The sequence below is a fragment of the Narcine bancroftii genome, chromosome 1, assembly GCF_036971445.1.
Source record: "Narcine bancroftii isolate sNarBan1 chromosome 1, sNarBan1.hap1, whole genome shotgun sequence".
Lineage (NCBI taxonomy): Eukaryota > Metazoa > Chordata > Chondrichthyes > Torpediniformes > Narcinidae > Narcine > Narcine bancroftii.
The window spans coordinates 240,862,353-240,872,605 of NC_091469.1; the positions used below are offsets into that span (position 1 = coordinate 240,862,353).

The 10,253-nt window shown below is 34.3% G+C and overlaps 1 long non-coding RNA gene across 1 annotated transcript; it reads right to left on the reverse strand.

The window, feature by feature from the left end:
- Positions 1-4,459: 4,459 nt before the first annotated feature.
- Positions 4,460-7,405, reverse strand: LOC138740822 (uncharacterized). Its single transcript, XR_011343173.1, has 3 exons — positions 7,295-7,405; positions 6,358-6,566; positions 4,460-4,546 (listed from the first exon to the last, which is right to left on the reverse strand). It is a non-coding gene; the product is annotated as an uncharacterized lncRNA (long non-coding RNA).
- Positions 7,406-10,253: the final 2,848 nt, after the last annotated feature.

The window sequence follows — 10,253 nt, forward strand, 5'->3', positions numbered from 1 at the left end:
CAGGAGTTAGAAGAACCATTTACTGATTCAGAAATTAAAATGGCTATGCTGGAAATGCCGAACGGTAAATCACCTGGTGATGATGGATTTTTGGTTGAATTTTATAAAAAAATTTATGATGATTTATCTACAGTGTTTGGAGATGTATTACGTCAAGAACATTATGAATTACCTGAGTCTTGTTCTAGTGCTCTAATTACAGTAATCCCAAAAAAAGATAGAGATCCTTTGAAAGTATCTTCATATAGACCAATTTTGTTGTTAAATGTAGATTATAAAATAATAGCTAAAATATTAGCAAATAGATTGGCTAAATTTTTACCTAAGTTAATTCATATGGATCAAACAGGTTTAATAAAGAATAGATATGCTTCAGATAATATTTTGCACTTGATTAGTTTGATTAATAGATTTCGACAATCTTCAGATCACCCAATGGTGATATCTCTAGATGCAGAAAAAGCATTTGAAAGAGTTGAATGGAATTTTTTTTAATAGTTTTGGAGAAATTTAAGTTTGATCCTTTCTTTATTGGTTGGATTAGGGCTCTATATAGTAAACCGGTAGCTAGAGTATTGACGAATGGTTTGATTTCAGAACCCTTTAAGTTAACTCGATCAACTCATCAAGGTTGTCCTTTATCACCAGCTTTGTTTGCGTTAGTGATTGATTCTTTAGCACAGCTGATAAGACAAAATACACAGATACAAGGTATGAAAGTTTTAGATGAGGAGTATAAAATTAATTTATTTGCTGATGATGTATTGGTGTATTTAATAAACCCAGCTCAGTCACTTTTGCACTTGAAGGAGTGTTTAATACAATATGGATGTCTTTCTGGATATAAAGGTAAATGGAAAAAAAGTGAAATATTACCGGTAAGTGAAGGAGATTATTCAGTTTATAAGAATATTATTAATTTGAAATGGACTGATCAAATTAAATATTTGGGTATAATTTTGAATGTTAATTATCAATCTTTATATCAATTAAATTATGTTACGTTAATTAAAAAAATTAAAACTGATTTGATTAAATGGGAATATTTACCTATTAATTTAATGGGTAGGATAAATACAAATAAGATGAATATTTTTCCACATATACAATATTTGTTTCAATCTATTGCATATTTACTTGATAATATTTTTTTCGAGACTTGAATAAAATGGTTAGGGAGTTTTTACGGAGAGGTAAATTTTCTAGAGGAGCTTTGAATAAATTAACTTGGAAATATGAGTTAGGGGGATTATGTTTACCACATTTTCAAAATTATTATGAAGCAGCCCAACTTAAATTTATTAGTTCATGATGGATTTGGTACGACCTCCTAGTTGGGCCAAAATTGAGATGGCAAATATTTCTGAATTTGAAATACATCAATTTTTGTTTAGCTGGAATATAAATTTGTTACAACAATATAATGTCCTATACTAAAACATTTAATGAAGTTATGGATAAAGAAAAATAAAATGACAGGCTCTAGGGGTAAATTATCGGCTTTGACTCCGTTGTATAATAATCAACTTATTTCTTTTTCAATACATAATCAAAGTTTATTGCATTGGAGATTTAAATGTGTGAAAAATTTGGGAGATTGTTTTAAAGAGGGTAAACTTTTATCTTTTAATCAGATGAGGGAAAGTTTTGGTATTGATAAGAACTCTTTGTTTCTCTATTATCAAATTCGATCTTTGTTAAAATGTATGTTTGGTAGAGATATGATTTTACCTGAAATGACTAAATTTGAGACTTTTCTTATGAAGGTACCAGAGAAGGGTTATATTTCATCGATGTATCAAAATTACAGGATGGTATGGGTAAAATGGGTTGGGATAGATCTAAAAGTAAATGGGAAGCGGATACTGGTTTTATTTTTTTCGAAGATGATTGGTTAGATATCTGCTATGATAGTGTAACTAGATTGATAAATGCACATTATGCAATGATTACAATATTTTACATCAATTATTCTTAACACCTGAAAAATTAAAAAAGTATGGTTTTTATGAATTAGATTTGTGTTTTAGATGTGGTGATACAGTTGGAACTTTTTTTCATGCCGTTTGGTCATGTATACATATACAATCTTTTTGGAAGAAAATTCAATTGTTTTTAGAATATCTGTATAAGATTAAAATAGTTTTAGATCCAACAGTATTTTTATTGGGTAGTTTGCACCTCTGAAAGACTTGGGATTAGATAAGTTTCAGCTTGCTTTTGTATATTTAGCTTTATCTGTAGCGACAAAATGTATTGCTAGTACGTGGCAAGATACAAATATGATTGATGTTAATAGATGGCATAATGAGATGAAATATTGTTTAATAATGTTTCTTTTCTTTGGCTTGACTTCGTGGATGAAGATTTATGGAGGGGTATGTCCACATCTGCTGCAGGCTCGTTGGTGACTGACAAGTCCGATGCAGGACAGGCAGGCACGGTTGCAGTGGTTGCAAGGGAAAATTGGTTGGTTGGGGTTGGGTGTTGGGTTTTTCCTCCTTTGTCTGTTGTCAGTGAGGTGGGCTCTGCGGTCTTCTTCAAAGGAGGTTGCTGCCCGCCGAACTGTGAGGCACCAAGATGCACGGTGGGAGGCAATATCAGCCAACTGCCGGTGGTCAATGTGGCAGTCACCAAAAGATTTCTTTAGGCAGTCCTTGTACCTCTTCTTTGGTGCACCTCTGTCTCGGTGGCCAATGGAGAGCTCGCCATATAACACGATCTTGGGAAAGTGATGGTCCTCCATTCTGGAGACGTGACCCACCCAGCGCAGTTGGGTCTTCAGCAGCATGGATTCGATGCTTGCGGACTCTGCCAGCTTGAGAACTTCGATGTTGGTGATGAAGTCACTCCAATGAATGTTGAGGATGGAGCAGAGACAGCGCTGATGGAAGTGTTCTAGGAGCCATAGGTGATGCCGGTAGAGGACCCATGATTCAGAGCCGAACAGGAGTGTGGGTATGACAACGGCTCTATACATGCTGATCTTTGTGTGCTTCTTCAGGTGGTTGTTTTTCCAGACTCTTTTGTGTAGTCTTCCAAAGGCGCTATTTGCCTTGGCAAGTCTGTTGTCTATCTCTTTGTCAATCCTTGCATCAGATGAAATGGTGCAGCCGAGGTAGGTAAACTGGTTGACCGTTTTGAGTTCTGTGTGCCCGATGGAGATGTGGAGGGGGGGGGGGAGGCTGGTTGTCATAGTGGGGAGCTGGCTGATGGAGGACCAGGCTGACTTTCAGGCCAAACATTTTGGCAGTTTCCGCAAAACAGGACGTCATGCGCTGGAGAGCTGGCTCTGAATGGGCAACTAAAGCGGCATCGTCTGCAACTTGTCACGGACAAGTTGCTTTTGTGTCTTAGTGTAAGCTTGCTGGCGCCTCAGATTGAAGAGACTGCCATCTGTGCAGGACAGGATGAAAACAGCGTCTTTATTGTTGTGGTCTTTCATGGCTTGTTTCAGCATCATGCTGAAGAAGATAGTAAAGAGGGTTGGTGTGAGGACGCAGCCTTGCTTCACGCCGTTGTCAATGGAGAAGGGTTCGGAGAGCTCATTGCTGTACCTGACCTGACCTTGTTAGTTTTCGTGCAGTTGGATAACCATGTTGAGGAACTTGGGGGGTGGGGGGGCATCCGAGGCGCTCTAGTATTTGCCAAAGCCCTTTCCTGCTCACAGTGTCGAAGGCTTTATATTGTTTAAATTACGAATGTTTCGTGTGATAAATATAATTTTTAAATTAATAAGTGGTTGTTATATTCAAAATATTTACATTTCAATTTACATTGATTAGATCTCAATATTTTTATTTAATTTTTCTTTAATATTTTTTTCTTTTTTTCTTTATGGCTCTTAGGAGAGTTGGCTGAAGTGGGGGTTCTTTTCTTTTTTTATATAAAAAATAACGTTCGTGTTTATGGTTAATTGTTGTTTATGACATATTATTTGTTTTTTGAACAAATAAATAAAGTTTAAAAAAAAGTAAATACTTGTCTTGGTGAATATCTATTGCTGCTGGGTTTTGGGGTCCTTTGGGCTCGTAACTGTACTAAAATATTTTTGTGACTATCTGCTCAATTCAAAGAAGTACCTTGTATAAATTTCTCATTATCTATATTTGGTGCATATATATTTAACAGAGTCCAATCCTCTGAGAATATTTGACAATTTACCATCATATATCTACCAGCCAGATCTGTGACCACATTTTGAATTTTAACTGGGAGATTTTTCTTAAGTAGTATTACCTCTCCTCCAGCTTTGGAATTAAATGAAGAAAAAAAAAATACCTGATCTACTCAATCTATTTTCAATTGTAAATATTCTTTTTCTAGTTAAATGAGTCTCTTGTAAAAAAGCTATATCTACACCAAGTTTCTTAATATAAACAAAATTGTCTTTCTCTTTCTTTATCTGTTAATCCCATTAATATTAAAACTCATAATCTCAACTGATTTATTCATTTTCCTTATTTCTAAATTTTATGAAGTTCCTTCCCATCACTCCTATCCAGGAATAATTCCCATAAGCAGATTTGATCCTGAATGACATCGTCTGCAATCCAAAAAAACATCAAAATTATTCAGAATAAATACATCATAATTAATTACTAACAGGAAAGGAAGAAAAAAAAAACAAAAATCCCTCCCCAAGTGCTAGAAAACTTAGCTCTACCACCTTCCATTTTATGGTTCATGGACAAAACATGAAAACACATGTAGCCACCAGAAATCAAACATCCCCCAACCCCGATGGGGAAAAAACTTTTTATCTAACCAATAATTCCATCCAATATAAGGATTCTTCATCCCCCAAAAACATGAAAGGGGGATAGCACCCTTCACTTTATACATCAGATTTATTGCAACAAATCAGTGCCATCTGCTACTTGAATTTTAGACAGATTTTTAGCATAGACTTTGGCTTGTAAATAATTTGTAAAAAGCACATTCTGTTTATCTGGTATAAATATTTTCATAGTAGTTGGATAACGCAAAACAAATCTATACCTTTATAACACAGAACACTCTTAACTGGATTAAATTCTCTCCTTTTGCTCCATAAATTTTAACAAATCTGGATATAAAAATATCTTATCCCCTTCATAACTCAAAGGTCCATGTTCTCTTGCTCTTCTCATCACTAGACCAAGAAGCCTCTCTCTTTCCTGATGGTTCAAAAATCTAACCATGATAGATCTGTGTTTTGGTCTCAAAGCTCTATGATTTCTCTCAATTAAAATCTTATCCTTGAAATGTTCTCCAAATATCTTTTGTATTCATTCTTGAAATATATGATTCACATCTTGTCCTTCTTTGCCTTCAGACAGTCCCACAATTTTAACATTATTTCTTCTACTATATATTTCAAGTATATTAACTTTCTCCAATAATTTTTCATTCATAGAGATTAAACTGGTTGCTATATCTTCATTCACATTTGACATCTCTTCAATGCATTGTACTTCGTGAACATCTTGAATTTTATTTTCCGATTTATCATCTCTTTGTGAAACATTATTTATCACTTTTGCCAAATCTGTTTTAGTTTCAATTTTACTCAGCTCTTTCTTAAAAACCTTTTTTCTGGCCTCTAAATTGTTCCTCTCCTGAACTTGACATTTTTTCTTCACTGTTATACTCTTCTGAAGACTTCTTGACTGGAGAAGTGTCACCTTCTTGGTCAGAAGCTGAAATCCCCTTTTAAGAAACTTAGTGTTTTTTACCCACTTTTTTCCTTCTGTCGTGCACATGCTCAACTTTTCCTCCGGTGCCATCTCTATGGGGCCCCATGAAGAGTGCTCTGGCGGAAAGTCCCTCACCGGGGTCTTTGCCTTCTGATCCGGAGAAGACTCAATGATCTGCTTCATTGTCAAGTTTGGCCTGATTTCTCTCTTCACCTTTCCTTCCAATTTTTTTGTAGGTGTTGGTTTTGTCATCTTTTTTTGGCAACATTTCTTTTTCTTCTGTTGATCAATTTAAAATGACTTTAAAGTAGATTTTATTAAGATAACTTTTCTAATATGATCTTTCTTTAATTAATCCCGTGGGAGTCGACAGATATTTTAAACCAACAGACTTTGGAATTGCCACATTTGTTCAGTTACACCACTTTGCTGAAGCAAGTGAAGGTGGTTTTGGTACCGACAGTTATTTAGTACTACGAAATAACCAAGTGCGAGTACATTGTGGATTTATAATGGACAAAGCCAGTGTGGCTCCATACCTCAAATTGAATTTACAGCCATTACTATGGTGAGCAAAATGGACACTGTTAAGAAAAGAATTACAGATTCTGTGTTTTGGACTGATAGTACATCAGTGCTTAAATACATTAATAACAAAACCACAAGTTTTGTTACTTACAGAATTAATGAGATTGAAGATTTTGCATCCTAATCAGTAAAGATATGTTAAAACAGTGGATAATCTGGCTGACGTGGCTTCATGAGGAACAAAAGTTCAATCTTTTCTGAAAAGAGCCAACACCTGGATGTCCAGTCCTTAATTTCTTTCACAATTTCAAGAAGAGAGGCCTCAAAATCCGGAAGAGTTCAAGTTTTCACTGGAGGATCCTGAGATATAAAACTCTAATGTAAATATAATTCTAATATCTAATGAAATTACACGATCACTCAAATAATTTGCTCTCACTCTTCCTGGTCTCATTTGTAAAAAGGCAATAGCATGAATTCTTACATTAAAAACCATGTCTTTAAATTGTATCAAGAAGGAGAATAGAATCTTAACACTCAAAAGAGCCATTACCTAACAGTTGATGACTTGGTGAGTGATGAATTGGAGATCATTTGTTTTTTTGTCAAAAAAATGGTGTTTAATAATGAGATATCAAAAATGAAGAAGAATTTGAATGTTACAAAAGGAAGTGTTTACAAGTTAAATCCTATTCTTGTAAATGATGTATTGAGAGTAGGGGGGAAGATTGGAAAAAGACAATATTTCAGTAAGAAGATATTTATGTAAGACGCAGATGGGAACAAGTGCAGTTTATCGCAGATTTATTTTGGAAAAGATGGGTTAAATGATATCTTTCATTATTACAAGAAAGACAAAAGTGGTCTAAAGCTAAACACAATTTTGTATGCGGAGACATTGTAATTATTATGGATGATTCTGTACCAAGTATTTCTTGGTTGCTGTGGAAAATTGTGGATACAGTTCCAGACAAGAAAGGTTTCGCTCAACAAGTGCAGATTAAAACCAAGACTAGTTACTTAAATTGATCTATTTAATCTGCCTTTTAAAAGAAGATGAAAGTTTTGATTTCAAATCTTATACTTACTATGTTTACTTGTGTATCTGTAATAGTAATTACTATATATGATGTCTATGTCTCCCCACCATCAATGTCTATTATACTAATTTGGGGTTCATTTTGTGCCTGTCTCTTTAAAAGAACTTGTTTTTTTGTGTGTTACCATAGTGACTATATGTCATAATATGTAATATGTCACAATATCCACCCATGCTAATAGCTTGCCTCTTATTCTACCAGATGTGAAGGAAGCATGAGGACAAGAAGATTTCTTTGAATTTTTGAATCTCTAACTTTTTTATTTCTTTAAATATCTTTTGTATCTCTAACATACAGGAAATGGTTTGTTTACTCACTGTTATGAAAGTCTTATTGCAAAGCTATACAAAATGTTTATCCGTTTTTTCAATGAATTAAAATTACATAAAGTAACAGCCAGAGAGTTTGATTTGTTAGATTAAAAAGATCTAAATTTTGGATATTGCAATTCTTGCTTTGGAAGATAATACTCTGAAATTAGGATATATTAGAATAAGGAAAGTGTCATCTCTAAAGTGTAAAAGTACATTCTTTTGAAAATTTAATTTATAACTCAAAATTTGGATAAATTGGGCAACAAAGTTAATATATTTGGTATAGAAGCCTCAGGATTTGAAATTAAAAGCTATTAATCATCTGCATAAAGAGATACCTTGTGTTCAATTCCACATCTAATTACATATTTTAATTCTCCACACTATTCGAGAGCAACATCTAAAGGTTCCAGTGACATATCAAACGGGAAAGGACTTAATGGACAACCTTGCCGCATTCCCTTATTAAGCCTAAACATTTTTGAGTTATAAATTAGAATGAATTGAAGCCATAGGACACGAACATAATGAATTTAATTAATTAATCAGAAGATGTCTCTGATTAATATAGTTTCATGGAATGTAAAGGTTGAATGGGATAATTAAACAGTGTATAACAATTGCACAACTTAGACAGTTAAAAAAGTAGAAATCGTTTTTTTCCCAAGAAACTCAAATTAGGAATTCTGATAAAGATAGGTTAATGTTTAGATGGAATGGACATTTTTTCATTTCTGTTCTGATGTTAAAGTGAGAAGAGGCTCAATATTATTTTTTTTTTAATTTGTATTTCATAACAGTATTTTAGAAAAACAAGGACATTTTTAATATTATCAAAGGTAAATTTAATAATAAATGGGTAAATTTCACTAATGTCTATGCCCAAATATTGATGATTCAGCATTTAAAAAAAATATTTTCAGCTTTATCCGATTTAAATCAATATTCATTGATTTTGGGGGGTGATTTTAACTGTGGTTTGGAAACAGTTTTAGACCATTCTTCATTGAGATTGGCAACCCTTTCTAAATCTACAGCTGTAATACATTTTTATGTCACATTTTGGTATTACAGATATCAGGCGCTTTTAAAACCCTGGCACCAGAGAATACTCCTTTTTATCTAATGTGCATTGTTTTATATTAGGATTGATTATATTTTAATTGACAATTAATTAATCTCCTTGATCAAATAATCTTGACTCTGAATTTTTATAACATTCCAATTACAAAAAGGCAATGGAGATTTACTACAACTCTCCTTTAAGATAAAGATTTTTAAAATTTTATGGAGAAACAAATACAGTTTATCTTTACTACTAACTGCTCCCCCACTATGTCCAACTTGATTGTTTGGGACACAATGAAAGTGTATTTAAAGAAGACAAATTATTTCTTAAACTGTAAATATTAAGAAGAAGATTAAGAAGTAAATATTATCAATCAGATCAAGCAAATTGATTAACATATTGCTCAAAATTTTAAAAATTGGGAATTATACAAGAGAAGAGTATTATTTATAATTTTTGAGACTTGAACTCAATCAGTTTTCAATGTCAGTGTTTAGAAATCAGGGCTGACTACAGCTTGTCCATCTCTTCTATACAGATTTCTCTGCCGCGTACAAGTTTATCCCATCCCCTTCCCTCCCACCCCACACTCCCCATCCCCCCTCCCCCCCATTCCCTTGACACATAACACTTAGCACTTAACTAACCAAAAACACACAGGACATTAAAAGCACTTCCAACGAAGAAGTAAATCATACATCAGAGAGTTGTAGATTTGTCCTGGCCCAAGTTCAAGCTGGTTTCTTCTCCTGAATTTACCCGGCTGGAATGAGATGAACCTCTGGCAGGGCAATGAGGTGCAGTAGTCCTCTTTACAAGATGTTTAAGTATAGTTGCCAATTTTATTTGGAAAATGCCATACCTCCCCCTTAAGTTGAACATGATTTTTTCTCCAGGGGAACACAGCTTTGCATCTCCTTGATCCACAGCGCAATGTTCAAACAAGAGTTGGACTTCCATATAACCACTATGCACCTCCTGACCGACAGCTTCATTTTAAGTCTTATGTCCATTATATTACCCAACAGGAACAACTCCGGGTCATGTCGAAATTCTTTACTTATAATTTTCCCTTGGTCTTCACCTAGTTCTGCCCAAAAGTGCCTCACCTTGCTACATGTCCAGGTTGCGTGCACAAAGGTCCCTGTCTCAATGCCGCATCTAGAATATTGGCCTGATAATTCTGGTTTAGATCTATTGATCTTTTGTGGTGTAAGGCACAGCTGGTACAAAAAATTGTATTGTACCAGACTATACCATGCATTGATGATTGCAGTCATGTGGTCAGACACAGATCAGACCAGCATCATTCATCAATTGTTATTGCTAGGTTCAACTCCCATTTCTCCCTTGATTTATGAAGGCTTCGCTTAGGTCCTTCCACTTGGAGGAGGAACTATGTTGCCAAAATGAATTTCTATGTTTTCCCCCTTCAAATCATGGCCTCTATGTCACTACACTTGGTAGGGCCATGTTTGGACCTAATTTGACCTGTAGAAAGGATCTTATCTGAAGGTAGCAGTGGAATGCCCAATTTGATAAATTGTATTTTCTGTTGAAGTTC